General features: G+C 35.4%; 1 pseudogene; it reads right to left on the reverse strand.

Moving 5' to 3' along the window:
* Positions 1–291: 291 nt before the first annotated feature.
* On the reverse strand, positions 292–665 carry LOC108592997 (zinc finger protein 273 pseudogene; annotated as a pseudogene).
* Between the last annotated feature and the right edge of the window lie 17,588 nt (positions 666–18,253).

Here is an 18,253-nt window from a genome sequence, read left to right on the forward strand (position 1 = left end):
AAAAATTTGTTGCATTGAAATATTTTGCTCTGGGTAGTTGCCAAAACCTGGTTAAGTCCATTGTAACATTTTTTTGTGTACCTTACACTCATCTGTGCTTTGACAACATTTTCTTAACTGGAAATTTTCATGTCCACATTTTTTATATCTTCGCAGTATCACTTTTTGGAAATAATTTTTTATGCCCTGCTTTGGCCAAAGATCTTGGGCAAAATAAGAAGATGCAAAAATTTCAGCTGAGCTGGGTGTGGTGGCTCATGCTTGTTATCCCAGCGCTTCGGGAGGCTGAGGCTGGTGGATCACGAGGTCCAGCCTGAAATGTCTCTACTGGGAGTTTGGCTTCAAACTCATGTCTTTTCACATTCCAAGGTTCTTTTCCTTGCTCCAGACAGGTGATCAGATCTGGCTTAGAGGCAGCAATACCCAGGAAGACCAGGTTTCTGTAATTCTCTAACATCACATTTCTATATAAATTCTGCTGTGCAGTGTCCAGGCATTGCCACTCCTTTCGAGAAAATTCTATGGCCACATGCTTAAATGTCAACACTCCCATTTCTAGGCTTCCAGGGGGTCCGGGCATCTCAGCTGTGGATCTCCAGTACCAGCACATCACAAGGCCACAGAGGCTGGACCTATAGCAGCAGAGGACACAGGACTGCAAAGACGTTTATCTTGCTTTTCTAAGCATAAAAAGAGTTCTTTGTTCATGGGGCTCCCTTGTTTCTTGCTGAAGTAAATGAAACAAACTCAGGATGTTCAAGTATCCTTTATAGCCAGGACCAGTGTTATAGGAAGCCAGCCTTAAACAGTTTAAAATAAATATGCAGGGAAATCTGGATATCAGTAAATTTGGATATTAGAAATGATAAATATAGTATAAATTTCTCATAGTGCATATTAAAAAATAAAGTAAATAAAAGCACCAAAAAGCCTACTAGAGCTAATAAACAAGTTTGGAATATCACAGAATACAAAATGAACATAAACACATAAATAAAATCCATTCACAATAGTATCAAAGAGAATGAAATATTTAAAAATAAATTTAACAAAAGAAGTGTAACAATTGTATACTGAAAACTACAAAATAATGATGAGAGAAATTAAAATCCAAATGAATTAAGACACATTCTATATTTATGGTTGGAAGTCACAATATTGTTAAAATACCATTTCTACCTAAATTTATCTATCGATTTCAACAGCATCACTTTCAAAATCCCTGTGAGCTTTTTTTTTTGTAAAACTTAAATGTTGATCCAAGAAATTTATACAGAAATGAAAGTACTTGAATCTTAGTTTTTGAAAAGATGAACAAAATTGTAGGACTCTTATTGTCTAATTTAAAACTTACTATAAAGTTGTAATCAAGACATTATGATATATATATATATAAAGGAAGATGTTAGGTCAATGAAACAATATCAGAGTTGAGAAATTGACCCCTCAGTGGTCAACTGCTTTTCAATCAAAGTTCCAGTACAATTCAATTGTGGAAAAGATTGTCTTTTTACCAAATGATGGCAGAATAATTTAATATTCACATAAAAAGAATAAGAAGAAAAAGGAGAAGGAGGTTGAGGAAGAGGGAAATGCTTCATCCTTACCGCCTCATCCCATACACAGAAAAAAGTCAAAATGTATTACAGACCTACATGTAAAATCCTGTAACAGAGACCTTCTAGAAGAAAACATAGGAAAAAATCTATATAACCATGAGTTATACAAAGACGTCTAGGTGAGACAGCAAACACACAATCTATAAAAGAAAGAGAAAAAAATAAATTGTATTTCAATAAAAGTTAAAACATTTTTTACTTCAAAAGATACCATTCAGAAAATAAAATGACAAGTTACAGGCCAGTGAAAACATTTTCAAATCATATATCTGATAGAATACTTGCAGCCGAAATGTATTAAGAACACTTACATCTCAGCAACACAGACAACTCTATATTAAAATGGATGAGGCTGGGCATGGTGGCTTAAGCCTGTAATCCCAGCACTTTGGGAGGCCCAGGTGGGTGGATCACGAGGTCAAGATATCGAGATCATCCTGGTCAACATGGTGAAACCCCATCTCTACTAAAAATACAAAAAAAATTAGCTGAGCATGGTGGCACGTGCCTGTAATCCCAGCTACTCAGGAGGCTGAGGCAGGAGAATTGCCTGAACCCAGGAGGCAGAGGTTGCAGTGAGCCGAGATCATGCCATTGCACTCTAGCCTGGGTAACAAGAGCGAAACTCCGTCTCAAAATAAATAAATAAATAAATAATAAAATAAAATGGACGAAAGGGATTGTTGTTTTTTTTTTTAACAAAGAATACATATGCATGGTTAATAAGCACATAAAAAGGTGTTTAACATCATTAATCATTTTGGTAATATAAACCATAACCACAAGGGGATATAACCATATGTCACTAGCATGGTTGTAATTCAAAAGACAGATAACACCCAGTATTGGTATGAATATAGAGAATCTAATCTGCTCACATTGATGAAGGGGATGCAAATTGTTGCAAACCATTTGAGAAATAGTTTGGCAGTTTCTTAAAAAGTTAACCATGAACTTACCACAGATGGCTACAGTTTTGCTTCTAGGAATTTACTCAGTAGAATAATATGTATCCACAAGAGGAGTGGGACATAAGCATATATTGCAGAATTATTCATAATAGCCAAAAATAGCAACATTCCAAATGTCTATCAACTGATGAATGAACCAGCAAAATGTGGTATATCCATGCAGTGAAATGCTCGCCATGATAAATGACATGAATGAACTATTGACATATTCCATGACATGGATACAGCTAAACTATACTAATCCAGGCATTGGCAAACTGTTTCTTAAAGGGTCAGATAGTAAATGTTTTAGGCTTTTCGGGTCATATGGTTTCTATCAATAACCCAATTCTATTGTTCCACAAAAACAGCCATAGACAATGCATAAACACATGAGCATGACTGTGTACCATGAAAACTTTACAAAAAGGGACAGCATGCCCAGAACTCATAGTTTGCCCCAATCTGTCCTAAGTAAAAGAAAGCAAATATAAAAGTCTACATATTACATGATTCCATTTACATTAAATAGCCAGAAAAAACATATTTACAAGAATGGAAAAAGGTGGATTCCTGGGTCTGGATGATAGAACTTGGATTTACTGGAAATTGACTTGGAACATTTATGCTGTAATCATGGATTGTGGTGATTCTGGCACAACTATATAAATTTACTAAATATCATTTAATTTTCCAATTACAATTAGCAACTTTTGTGGTATGCAATTTAAGCCTCAATGTAGCTGTAATAAATAAAAAAAAGAAAAATCAAGACTAAATAAAATAAGCAAATTGTTCAATTCCATATCACTGGAAAATGGAAAAATAAAAAATTAAGTTACAGAAAATAACTTAAATGCCCTTCCTGTTACTGTTTTAACAAAAAGCAAGTATTGGAAGCTAATTATGAAAATATTTCTCATGAACTCATAACTGAAAATGAAGAGAAGTTTCAGAAAATTTGCCCACTCTATCTGATTGATTTTTCTGCTTTTAAATGATTCTCTCCAGTCTCTTGATAACTAGCAAGATTTACAAGCACTGCCGATGTCAATTGTCACCCATGTTGCAGAATCTTCAGCACAGTCAGAAGACCCTGAAAATGGGAAAATAAAATAGATTTCAAATACGTTAGTGCTGACAACTAATGAAATAACCAGAATTTTAAATTTTGATTAATATATGTAAAAGTGATAGCTGAACTCTCATATTCTCTCTTGAAAGCATATATGGAAATGTGTATAAAACACACCTTTGATATTAATTTGAAAAATTCCAAAAAATATAATAAGACTGAGGAAAGTTAGTAGTTAGTATATATATTTCAGATCAAAATATGAATGTCAAAAAGCTGTCAACAGTTTTAGGACATCATAAACTCCTTTCATTATGGTACAGAAAAAATAAAGGATTCATCTACACTTCCACAAGCTGATAAAATGAAATCTCATCCAAGCTATTTTGTTCTGGGTGCCATATTTTAAAAATATATATATATTTTAAAATTTCATAGAATGAAATTAGATTACAAGTGTTGATGATGGACATTGTGGTGCTAAGTTCAGGAAACTTATCATATAAGAAAAAGGGAAGTTGAAGAACTTACCTAAGCTTTGACCAAATATGAGATATCATTAGACTCATCTAATGATGAAATGGTTTGGCTCTAAATGCAATGAGTTTTCTAACATGATAGATGTGAAATTAATAATTTATCTAGTGTTGCAGCACTATATTAGAGAAACAGCAATAAATGCTACTCATTGACTCAAAGAAGCTCCAAGTCTAGTGTTGAAGGAGGCAGGTTAAAGGACAATTATAATGAGTAATGACACACGTTCAAACCTAAGGACGTCCTTGAAATCCTCTAAAAACAGACCTGGAGGACAGGGAAAGCTTCTTAAAACAAGTTACAACTGAGCTGATATATTAAGGAATGAATAGGACTTAACGCAGTAAAGAAAGGAGGATGGGATGTTACAAAGGGAGGCACAAAGGCATAGAGATATTCAAATTCACAAACATGTATTATTCATAAGCATTATGCACTGTGCACTAAACATTGTAAGTGCTGGAAACCCAATAGTGAATAAAAAATACATACATAAGTTATATAAGTATGGTTTATTTGAAAATAAACACTGCATGAGAAATAAAGCAGGGAAGAAACATAAGAAATGTACTGAGGGGAGGGGTGGCCGTTTTCAGTGCAGCAAACTGGAAAGTTCTCACTGAGAAGGCGATGTTAAGCAGAGATCTAAGGGAAATGCAGCAGCAGTGCTCTCAGGCCCTTAGCAGGAGTGCACCTGGTTTTCTCAGGTTGAGTGGTCCCGGGGGCTGGATGAGAGTTGAAGGAATGTATCTGAGATGAGGCTGAAGAAGTAATGATTTGCTCTAAGAGGACACATTGTTTCAGCCTCATTTAAGGTCTGATAAAATGACAGAGAGTAGCTGTGAACTCCAAATATTTGAGACAGGTCTCAGTTAATTTAGAAAGTTTATTTTGCCAAAGTTGAGAACATTCACACAGCCTCAGGAGGTCCTGATGACATGTGCCCAAGGTGGTCAGAGCATAGCTTGGTTTTATTCATTTTAAGGTGAAATGAGATATCAACTAATATATGTAAGATGTACATTGATTCCATCTGGAAAACCTGAAAAACTCAAAGCAGGGAGGAGTTTCTACGTCACAGGTAGGCAAGAAACAAACATTTGCATTTATTTTTTTGAGTTTCTGATTAGACTCTTCAAAGAAGGCAATCAGATTTACATTTATTTCAGTGAACAGAGGGTTGAACAAACAGTTCTTAAGTGACTTTTCCCTTTAGTGATTTTGGGGACCCAAGATTCATTTCCCTTTCACATTTCCCACTCTTTTTAAAATTTTTTGGAGAAAGTATTTTAGAAGAAAATGAGTCTCTGGTCTCAGGCTTCATCTGACCTCTCATGGCTAGGATGGTTTATTTCTAGATGGGTAGGTCCCCAAGTTATTACAAAAGCTCATTTTTAGCAGGTTGTAAAGTCTCATGACCCACAAAGAGAAAATACAGGGAGTAAGGTAGAAAAACAACAAACATAAGAACAACACTGAGGGCCGGGCGTGGTGGCTCAAGCCTGTAATCCCAGCACTTTGGGAGGCCGAGGCGGGTGGATCACGAGGTCAAGATATCGAGACCATCCTGGTCAACATGGTGAAATCCCATCTCTACTAAAGATACAAAAAATTAGCTGGGCATTGTGGCACGTGCCTGTAATCCCAGCTACTCAGGAGGCTGAGGCAGGAGAATTGCCTGAACCCAGGAGGCGGAGGTTGCGGTGAGCTGAGATTGCTCCATTACACTCCAGCCTGGGTAACAAGAGTGAAACTCTGTCTCAAAAAAAAAAAAAAAAAAGAACAACATTGAATATAGACCACATTATTCTGAAGTTCATAATATATCAGTAGGCAGGTATGAAAGTGGCTTACGTATGTAAATAGGTTTCTATTACTTTCTCCTGAACATTAAGTTACCTAGCTTCAGTTCACAGGGCTTTAAGAAAGCCCAGCTTAGTTTTCAGTGATTTCACAGCAGGAATGATGGGGGAGGCAGGCAGGAAAAGAAAGAAGGAAAAAAATGAAAAATTATTTTGGAGACTTGTAGCCAGGAAAATTAGAATTCAGTCCTACCTGTCGAAAACAAGAAAAATTGTAAAACATGAGAGACTAGAATTTAACAACAGGTGTATTACAGTTTTTTAAATACAATTTTTCTCTCTCCTGTTTCCAATTTTTACTATGGCAAATCATGGTAGAACTGATTTGCTTTATTATTCTTGGACTGATTATTTGTATAAAGTGAGTTAAGAAGAATTATATTTTATATAAGCTTTTTAATTGTCTCTGATTGAACTTCGTTCCATAGACAGAATCTCACATAAGACTTCTTTAAAGCCAAGCTTAGCCTTGGCATTGTGACATTAAATACCTATGAGTTGTCTAAATTCCTTTCCTCTTGAGGTCCAAAGATAACCTGGGGCTCCTGGGACTGTCAGAAAGTGGCATTCTGTACAGGAACCCTGTATGTAGACTGTGCAGACAAGGTACGAGGCCAGTTTTCCCAAGGGACTTCTATAGACTTTATAAATCATTTAATTCATTAAAGAAAAGCTATTGTACTTATGCAAATAACTATATTGCCGTAAGTTAAAAATGTTCACAAATAGTTCACAAATTCTGAAGAAATCAGGTAGAGAGAAACAAATATGCTCCAAATTCTGTTTACAGGAGTATAGATTACTCAATTGCTACATGCTATAGATAGCTCAAAAGTTTTCTTGACTCTGAAAAAGAAAACAAAGAATTAGCAATGTCTTAAGCTAAAAAGTTTCAGCACAGCCATAGTCAAAGACACAATTGACAAGAAAGTTTGTTACCTTTGTGTCAAGCAATAATTTAACATAACAATTCTAATTATTACTGATAATATACACTAAGCCATATCAGAATTATAGAATTTATCATCATTTTGAAACACATACCAATAACATATTTATGCAATACAGATCAAAGAAGGTCAAACAACATTTCCTAGTTGACAATGCTTCCTATAATTTTTTACCAAATAAGCCAAATATATTATTTTTGGACTTTAGGGAACCTAACATCTTAAAGGATTAATTAAGTCAGAAAAAGACATAACTCATAATTTGCTTTTGGAAAGTTTGCTAAATATCAAAGGTTTATAACACTTGATATCATAAATAGAATTGCAGATTATTTTAAAACAAGTCATTCACTTAACCAAAGTGATAACTCAAGGATTTCACAAAAAAGGCAAAAACCCTCATTTTTTGTGAGAAGAGACTTAATTTTCCAAATAATAACAGCATAAAGCCAATTAAATTTGTTTTTCAAATTTTTATAAACAATATATACAATTTTAATTATCTTGACTGTAAGAGATAATTTCCATAAATATTTTATAAACTTTATTAAGGAGACAGTTACTTCAAGAAAACCTTGTTACTCTGACACAGGGGCTCATATGCTGGTTTTGCATGAGTGTGTTTTTGACATTAATGACTCATTTATAAAGAAATTGAACTTACTTTATCTCTCAAAATCAGCCCTTACAATCTCATGCACCCACCTCTTCCACAGTAGTCACTGGATCTTGAGGAGTTAAATAGCTTTAATTTCTGGCCCTGTGTCTGAGGAACAAAGTTTATTTGGATTTGCATCTTCTACAGGGTCTGAAGATGAGGTTTTAACTGCTATCAGTGTTAAGATTTAGCAGGACTTGGTGTCCTTTTAGATCCAGGAGTCAAAGCCTGTAACTTAATGGCACAAAGACTTTAAAAGCACATACAGAAAGTTACACAAATGTAATAACCTTAATTAAGAAAACAAAACTAATCTCATTTTTTCACTAAGCAAACCAATACTTTATAAATAATGGCATAGGTATTATTTCAATAAAACATAAAATCTGTCATAATTTATTAAGAGTAAATGAATGTCTTAAGAAAATGTTATTATTCTAAGCAATTCTTTAGTGTATAAGTGGATTTTTTTACATTAAATCCAATTTATAGAAAGACCATTATAATTTTCATTTAATTGTAGATAACTAGATTATAGAAAAGGTTTATTTTTTAAAAAGAAATCCCTTTATCATGACTTACACAGATCATTCATTAAATGCTTGGACTTTGTGGTTTGTCCAAAACGTCCCTCTTTCTTAACCAGTAATTTTATTCTAAGACTAAATTTACCATATAAGATTCTTTTTCACATAAAATTATTTGTTTAAGCTTTTTAACAAAAAAATACCTCTTTATTTGTATAACCTTTTTTACATCTCTCTGATTTCCTGGCTCCTTTTACCTTGTTTTATATGTAATCTTTAAATAAACTTTGAATTAGACAAAAATTACTCACCTTTTTAAAAAGCACACTTTTTAACAGAAAGAATGTTCTCCTACAATATACTTTTATTGCAAAATACCCAAATAATGAAATATCTGTAATTTAATTTTACTTTAGATTCCAAATTATGAAATATTTGTCTACAAGTATTTATTCAATTACATTTACCAAATTATTTTAATCATTTACCTAGATTATTTTTGAAAAATGTGATAATCATTGAAGTTATGAAATGGCCAGTACAAACTTGTAACTGAGACAGTGAAAAAAAATTAACTAACTGATTCCATCTTGCTTCTAACTTCCAGGCTGTTATTCATTTCTAGGTGTAGGCCAAACTAACTCTGGGAAGAAATTAGTTTATAGTTGATAACTTTGAAACAAAGATGATAACAATCCTTTCCCAAAACAAACCCCCTTTCTGCCTGCGGACTAGACTATCTAAAGCCACAAGATTAGAAATTATGATTATTTTACTAAATAATTCAAGACTTGGCTATTTTTATTAAACTAATATCAATGTCTTATTTATCAAAAATTACACAAGCAAAGATCATTCTCTTTGGTGCTGGGTTTTATCATTTTGTAATTCCTATGTCCAATTTTGACACCTTATAGAATTTGGCAGGAATAAGTATGAAACTGCTTGATTAATAAATGCAAATAAAAATGTATGCTGATGATACTTAATACATTACTAATATTAGTTTACCAATAATTTTAAACCTAGCTTATGTATTAAAGATTTTACTTAGGTTATGTAAACTTGGAAAAGCATTTGACTATATTCTTTTCTCTGATAAAGTATCTGATTTTTATTTTTCTTCAAGCCAATTAAGCTCTTTTTTTTATTTTCAGTAGTAAAACATTTTGTACACAACACATAAATGCATAGATGTATTAGGCATAAAGACAGAACTACGTCTTACAGATTCATAAGCTGTTTTGTTCTGTTTTTTTAATCTCACACTAGCAAACTCTTGATAACCTGTTTCCTTACTCTGGCAGTTGTCAGCTAAACAGCCCTAAACCTGCATATTGAAGGAAACAACTCTTAGGTGAAAAATCAAACAGCAAAATTTACGTCTCAGGGTACAGAGAAAAAATGTCTGGTGATGCTAGAGGGAGATTAAAGATGGATGCCAAATCTAACATAAAATCATTAATCTATTATAAGATTGAATAAGGAGACCAATTTATTTAGATAGGGACTACCCATCTTTTAACTGGATCTCTGAGCTTTGGGCAGAGTCCACACTGAATCCTAGGTCTCCAAAAGGGGAGAATTATTATGAGGCTAGACCATGTGATGCTTTTGCAGTGCTCTTACATATCTTTTTTAAACAAAGATATTTCTAAGTAGATAAACCATGCTCTCCCTTTAAAACCCAAGAGTAGCCTCTGTGGCAATAACTATTTTAGTCAAAAAATCAAGTAACACAATACAAAAGCAAGCAGTTTAAGAGCTGAGATGAACTTTTCTCTTTACAATCTTGGGGGCCCATAAGAAATAACAGAGGTTTCTCCCTAAAAAGGGAATCTGGCAACTTCTCCATTTTCATTAAGAAATCCCAGGCTACTTTACATTATTGTAGGTCTTTCGTGCAGCAAAGGGTGCAAGAGAAAGTAAAGACAGCAGAAGTAAATGAAGAAAATAGTATTTAGTCAACTGTAAAAAGAACATTTTGTCAAAACTCACAGAATTCTAGGAGAAAAGAAGAACACAAAAACAAAAGGCCTTTTAAATACAAACATGCACATATGCACACACACACATTTTGTACGTTAGCTTTTAATTAATCTGACTTTTAACTATTGAGCTCCTTTAAAAAAAATTTTTTTTGGCCAGGCACAGTGGCTCATGTCTATAATACCAGCACTTTGGGAGGCCGAGGTGAGCAGATCATGAGGTCAAGAGATCAAGACCATCCTGGCTAATATGGTGATACCCTGTCTTTACTAAAAATACAAAAAAAAGTTAGCTGGGCATGGTGGCGCGTGCCTGTAATCCCAGCTACTCAGGAGGCTGAGGCAGGAGAATTGCTTGAACCCAGGAGGTGGAGGTTGCAGTGAGCCCAGATTGTGCCACTGCACTCCAACCTGGCGCCTGGTGACAGAGTGAGACTCTGTCTCAAAAAAAAAAAAATGTATCTCATTACCATATTTCAGGTAGGACAATTTGCTGCTATTTCAGGAGTACCAGGTATCAAACCAGAAAGTGTTTGATTTAGGAACCAAACCCAGGCTGTCATGGTGAAAAGAATAAAAAGAAAAGAAGACAGCACTTTAGCTAGGGAACTGCAGCATGGGGTGATAGCTGTTGCTCTCTCAGTTCAGTCTGGCTAGCAAAAACATAAAAAGCTCGCTTGATACGTAAATGAGTCCTCTTAAAGAGTCAAAATTGAAAATCTTTTTTATTTTTTTCCCTTTTGCTGGCTCTTTTTCTCCCCACACCCCAACACTTTCTGTATGTGCATGTGGTGGGAATTTAGCCACTTCAAAGGCCTTGTTTCCCATAATTTGAAAATTTCCTTCAGATTGTATTGAATCCAACAGAGTTGGTCAAACCAAATGGGAAAAAATTTAAACAACTTCAAACTCGGAAACAAACAACAGCAAACAGTTAGGCCAAACAATTGATAGAGCAACTTAAACTGTTAGTGAGCACCCTAATGGTAAGGAGAAACGAAGACCAGCTGGTTGCTAATCTTAACTTCAGCTAAGACAAACCCCACTTCTTACCTAGGAATGGGTCTCAGGCTGAAGACTACTTTCTACCATCTGAGAAGCAGAAAAAAAAATAATAATAAAACTCCACAAAGGAGTCACCTTCCTCCCATTGTCATGGAAGCAGGAAAACTTGCCTTCCTTGGGTTGGAAGCAAGTAAATTTCCAAAAAAAGACAGTGGTCCAGCAAAATAAACTTTAGATCTCAACCAAATTTGGGGAAATTAGAGATTCTCTGGAGGGGTTGCCTCAGGCCTCAGCAAATTATGTTATTGGTTTGAGCCATAAAGATAGCTCAAGTGGGTACCAAGCACAGATACATTGGTCAAAGGTGGTGAATATCTGGGACAGGTCTCAGTTAATTTAAAAAGGTTATTTTGTCAACGTTGAGGAGGGATGCCCATGACACAGCCTCAGCCGATCCTAATGACATTCGCCCAAAATGGTCAGGACACAGCTTGGTTTTATACATTTTAGGGAGACATGAGCTATCAACCAGCAAATGTAAGATGTGCATTGATTCTGTCTGGAAAGGAGGGACAACTTGAAGCAGGGCAGGGGCTTCCAGGTTACAGGTAGGCAAGAGACAAGTAATTGCATTCTTTTTTTTTTTTTTTTTTTTTTTTTGAGACGGAGTTTCGCTCTTGTTACCCAGGCTGGAGTGCAATGGCGCGATCTTGGCTCACCGCAATCTCCGCCTCCTGGGTTCAGGCAATTCTCCTGCCTCAGCCTCCAGAGCAGCTGGGATTACAGGCACGCGCCACCGTGCCCAGCTAATTTTTTGTAATTTTAGCAGAGACGGGGTTTCACCATGTTGACCAGGATGGTCTCGATCTGTTGACCTCGTGATCCACCCGCCTCGGCCTCCCAAAGTGCTGGGATTACAGGCTTGAGCCACCGCGCCCAGCCAAGCAATTGCATTCTTTTGAGTGTCTTGTAAGTTTCTCCAAAGGAGGCAATCAGATATGCTTTTATCTCAGTGAGGAGAAGGATGACCTTGAATAGCATGGGAGGCAGATTTGCCTTAAGCAGTTCTCAACTTGACTTTTCCCTTAAGCTTAGTAATTTTGGGACCCTAAGATTATATATTTTTTTCACATAGTTCTTTCACAGAACTGGAGTGTATCTGGAAGACTCATAGGAAAATGATGAGGAGTTGCAAGAAGTAAAGATACATTGAGCAAGCAGGCGCAATTCTGTCCTGAAGCCCCCTGCGCAAGATGACCACTGGCCAGGTTTGCTTAGAACAGCCCAGCGTGCTCCCGTTGTCCTGGTACAACTTTTTATGGTACCCTATTTCACTCTCAAAGGTATCCATGTTTAGATACTACATTTTATGATGACTAAGCTTTAATTTGTATGACCCCACTACGTGAAGGAGAATGCTTTTGGTTTTACAAGAAAAGTGAAGTGGGGCAGGCTAGCAGCACATGAGCTCAACGTGGAGGCAATGTAATCATAACCAGGCTGGAGGCCAGAGACCTGTGCCACAGTGCCGGCGAGACCTGCTCAAGACTGCGGTCAGTGCAGAGCTGGCATTGAGGACAACTCCAACCTCAGAGAAGCCTGTGCTCATTTAGTGACTCCATTCTCCATGGTAGCTTGCACCCTCCACGAAGCATCCTGGAAGAGAGTCTGCTGTCATATCTGCTGGTGAGGCTTTAAGTGGGAAGTGTTTGGGTTTGTTTGTTTTTTCCCCCCTCAAGAAAGGATTGTTTGCTCTCTCCAGAGTGCAGTAGAGTCCTTGCCTTAGTATCTCCTTCATGCTTTGTGAGTAGGGGTATTTTCCCCAAAATTCACATGTTCAGAAATCATTAGATGATTTGGTTGAATATTCTGGAATGCTATCAACTACAAAACAACCTACACAAAAGTTCTTATATTTGCTGAGGAGCATAATTCACTATTAGCACTATAGTTTTATGTCACAGCATCCGTTATGTAAGTAACTTCAATCTCATAAAAAATTTACAAGCAGTAATACTACTCTAATTCTAAGGAACTCCACCACACAGCTGAATCAACTAAAGAGCCAAAGTGTCTGGCTTGTTAAACATTTTAAAATCAAAGAAATTCTAATTTTTGTTTTTAATAAACTTCACACTTAAGAAGACTATTCATCTTGTGTATGGTGGGGGAAGAAATTAACATTAATTAAGTAACTATACTATGTTAGATATTTAAATATTATCTAATTTTTAATTCTTTATCCTTAATTATTATGGATGCATAATAATTGTATATATTTATGGGGTACATATGATATTCTGATACAAGCATACAAAATGTAATGAGCAAATCAGGGCAATTGGGTATCCATCTTCTCAAGCATTTACCATTTCTTTGTGTTAGGAAGATTCCAATTCTACTCCTTTCATTATTTGAAATAAACAATTATTATTGCTAACCCTAGTCGCCAAACATTTACATTTTATTTTCTATTTTTTTACATCTTATTCTTTCTATTTAATTGTAATTTCATATCCATTAACCATCTCAACTTTATCCACCTCTCCTACAATGTTTCACAGCCTCTAGTGCCATCATTTTACTCTCTACCTCATATCCAGAGGTCATTATCATGGTAAAATTAGGTAATTTCATATTGGCCTCAGAATGCAAGTCTTGTCTAATTTACAGATTAAAAAACTGAGGCTCACAATGGTTCAGTAACTTGCCTAAAGACATGTGAGTAATAGGTGGCACAAACTTCGTGCAAAGCTAGTCCCTTGAACTTTAAAGCCCCCATCATTTCACTAACATGCAGTCTCCGTTACTGTTTACAACAAATACTCTACTGTATGGCTGAAAGATCAACAGTTTAATTTTATTTAAATATAGAAAATAGACTCTATTAAATGCACTGGTATTTGTATCCATTTTTTATGTAAACTGACTGGGCCATTTCCTGGGATGGTAGATATGTTTGACAGAATAAATTAATACGAATGGACACAGATAGACTTCACTACATTTAAGGAACTCTTCTACCTGCTTTGTGTATGAATTCCAATCATCTCTCAATGATACCATAAGGCAACATTCTAATGGTGAAGAGAATGAAGTGTCGTGATGCAAAGAGGGAAGCTGTCTGAACGTGGTTTTGTGGATCACCTGGGCTGCCTGGTGAGCTGGGACCCTCCCCGCAGCAGCCGGCACTGACAATTATTGACTTGAGTCAAACGTGGTGGGACTAATTTTGCAATTAGTCTTGCAAATAAATTGTTATTATTATTTTACTATAAATAATTTTTTAACAAATAAAAAAAGACAGCTTTTGAGTGCATTTGCAGAAACAAATAACAGTACAGCCAGAATAACATGACATTTAAAAACAAAGAAATAATTCACTTAGTGTTTCATTTAACAAAATTCAGAAAAAAATATAGTTCAATATATATGCCATAATTGTTGCAAAATGTAAGATCTACCTCAAAGTACAGATTGGATTGATTATTTCTGGCAAATGCCTAAGGTGTCTCTCCCAGGAAGAGGTCACATGGCCTCATTTCTCAGATTACATTTTCACTAATAATGTTTTCAGTTAGATGTAACTTTCTACTAAGTTGAGAAACAAATGTTTCACCTCTGCAAATTACAATCCTTGTCCTGGCCTATGCTGTGATATGAAAAATTATTTCAAAGAGAAGGGCACATCTAAACATGAATGACCTTGGAAGTGAAAATTGGAAATTTCACTTTCTGCTCTAGATAAGTCACATTCCAGATATTCATAGAAAATAGATACCATATTAATGCATTGTTTTAGATTGTTTTAATATATTAGACAGTTTTGTGTACAACAATAAAGGGAGTTTTCAATTTTGCTTTGGAATACAAGATATTTATTTATAACTTCTATAGTAGTAGAGGTATTATCAGGCTGTCCTTCTATTTGCATTCAAAGTGCTCTAAGGAATTCCACAGAAATGAAAGTCAGTAAGAACAAAACATTAAGCAAGTTGTTTTATTTTGGTTATTACTATATTGGAAAATTGTCTTTTTAATCTCATAGTTCTTTAGATAGAAATGTATGATTTATTGCACATAAAAATTTATATGAGTATGGATTTTCTTCAGTGTTAATCCTCAAATGCAACTAATACGTTGTTTCAAATAAAAGATTTTATACATAGAAAAGATTACACACTTAACACATGTAACAAGTTTTATAAATTTAATTTTTATTGAGCTAAAAATGCTGAGAAATAATAGTCAGCACTATTATCAATTACATAAGTAGAACCAGAGAGGGAGGACTTAAGAACTATCAGTGTATGTGGTGGAAATAGCAAAGAAAGACCTTTAACACCTAAAATGGATATGCTTTGTCATTGACACATAGGGTTTTGTTTCTACTTCTATGATATTAAAAAAAATCCTACTCTCAAATCCCTTTTTAGTAACGGGAATTTTATTCAAAACACTGTGCCTTTTAAATTACAATTTTCTAATCACTAAATATATAAATAAAATATACTTTTTTATTTTAGTAATTTATCTGACTTCCAATGTTTTAAAAGTTTTACTTTAAGTTCTGATCTACACGTGCAGAATGTGCAGGCTTGCTACATAGGTATACATGTGCCATGGTGGTTTGCTGCACCCATCAACCCGTCGTCTAGGTTTTAAGCCCAACATGCACTTGGTGTTTGTCCTAATGCTCTCCCTCCCCTTGCTCCACCCCCCAACAAGCCCTGCTGTATGATGTTCCTCCCCCTGTGTCCACGTGCTTTCATTGTTCAATTCCCACTTATAAGTGAGAACATGTGGTGTTTGGTTTTCTGTTCAATTTTTTTAAATGTAGAAAAATTCTTAATAAACCGTAAAGACCAGTACTATGAATACTGGCAAAGTAGTAGTCGCAGCACTGCTTTCCATTTTTCTCTTCTAAACATTTATCATGAATTATTTCTCTAGTAAAATTATATGAGGAGCTTACCCACGAACAAGAGGGCTGAGCATTTTCAGTGAGCATTTTCATGATCCATTCAATTATACCAACATGGCAGTCTCCATTGGCTCATTTTCTGTAGCTGCACACACTAAGCCAACACTACTGAAAATGTGATCAGTTTCCCAGGCACTTCAAATCATGAACAGCTTCCACAACTTTGCTATTACTGTTGTTTTTCTGAATGATTGTCCACTGCTCTGCTCTATACTGTAACTTTCAATGGAGCCACATTCCAAGTTCAATTAACCAGTGTGCAGCACGGGCAAGCCAGCTCTTTGCCTACTCTACATGGGCAGATCAAGGCACTGCAAGACCCAACTGCATGCTTGTGAAATAGGAGGATGTGTGTTGTAGTTGAAGATGCTGAAGAGTTGGCCACAAAAGCTGTAATTCTTTTGCAAGTTTTGTGTTTATGTTTCATTGTTTACCTCTTCATTATCTCTTTCACCTATTAGACTGGAAGATCTCTGAGGGCACAACTTGATTTTGTTTTCCCACTGTAACTTTATTGACTATCGTGTTTTCTGCCACATGGGACAAGCTTAAAAATTAATTTTTGGTTTAACATATTAGGTCCTTTTTGCCATATTGCAGCCTTAATTTAGCATTTTTCTCTCTATATATGAACATATACTATGAAGATTAAATATAATTTGCATTTGAAAATTGTTTCTGTTAAAAGAATACATAATATGTAATTATAAACATAAAAATTTGTAGATCTTTTAAAATAAAACTATAAAATTTTATACAGAGACATAAAAGGAGACTAAAAATAGCACAGAAATTCTTATGTAACCAGACTCAATAGTGAACAGGTGTCTACTCTAGATATTTTCTACACATGTCATGAAATTAAGTTAAAATATAAAAGAGCAAAAGAAAAACTAAAATCAAGAGCTATGATGAGAAAATGTCCCTATTAAATACTGAAATGAATTATGAAATAATAATGTTTAAAACCTGTGGTGCAGACATAGTATTAGAACAGGCAAAAAAAAATTTAAAGATAGCTTCAAATCACAAAGGAATTTATTATAATTTGATGTTTTAATAAGTAGGAAAATTTGCTTGTTTGGTAAACGACGACAAGGTACTGGCAACCAACTTCAAAAATAATCTAGCTATTGAAAACCAAGAATGAAATCCTAAGCTCCCTACCAACTGAAAGAACCCCTCCTGGCAAAGGGGACCCTGGAGAATCCTGAAAAATGTCTTTCCTGGCCATCACCGGAAGGGAGGTTGGACATACCTTGTTATATACCCTCCATTCTAGAGTTCAGGCGCAACTGACAAGATTAAAAATAGAAATCAGGAAACTGACAGAACAGACACTCTCTAGTATAAAATACCACATTGTCAACAAGACCTAAGGTCACACCAGGCAAGGCTGTAGTCACTCCCTACAAAACATAAAATCTTGTTAAATGTGTTTTTAATTTACCCAGTGTCATGTGGCCGACTTTCCAACTTAATGCTGGTACAGCATCACATGGCAGATAGCAGGCGCTGAAAGAAATCAAAATATTTTACCCCGAATATACGTCTTTGACATAGATTGAAAGGGTTCTGCAAAGCCATGTTTTGGGGGAGAAATGTGCATCTGTAGAGAATGTCCATAAATGCAACTAGACATTTCCCAGATCTAGGAGTGATGAACTGAAAGCCTTTAATGTCTGAAAAGTGACATTTACCATCAATTCTCTTTGCTTGCTGCTACCTATGAGGCTTCATCTAGGTAAATAGAACCGTGGCTCCCACAATCTCCTTATCTTAATGCAAGCATTTCTTTCTATTGGCTTCAAACCCTTAGACAATAGCTTAATTCGCTCAGCCAGTTGTCAAATAAAGAATTCCTAAAGCCACCTATGACTTGTGAGTCCTGGCTTCAAGATGCCCACATTTTCATGCTGAACCAATGTATATCTTAAATGTATTGGATGATGTCTTTGCCTATAACTCTTGTCTCCCCAAACTGCAACCTGACCACCTTGGACATGTTTTCTTAGGATCTCTGTGACTCTGTGACTCTACCCCAGATTCTGGTCAGTCATATTGGCTTGGAATAAACCCCTCTAAATACTTTATTTTC

This window comes from Callithrix jacchus, chromosome 11, assembly GCF_049354715.1.
Source record: "Callithrix jacchus isolate 240 chromosome 11, calJac240_pri, whole genome shotgun sequence".
Lineage (NCBI taxonomy): Eukaryota > Metazoa > Chordata > Mammalia > Primates > Cebidae > Callithrix > Callithrix jacchus.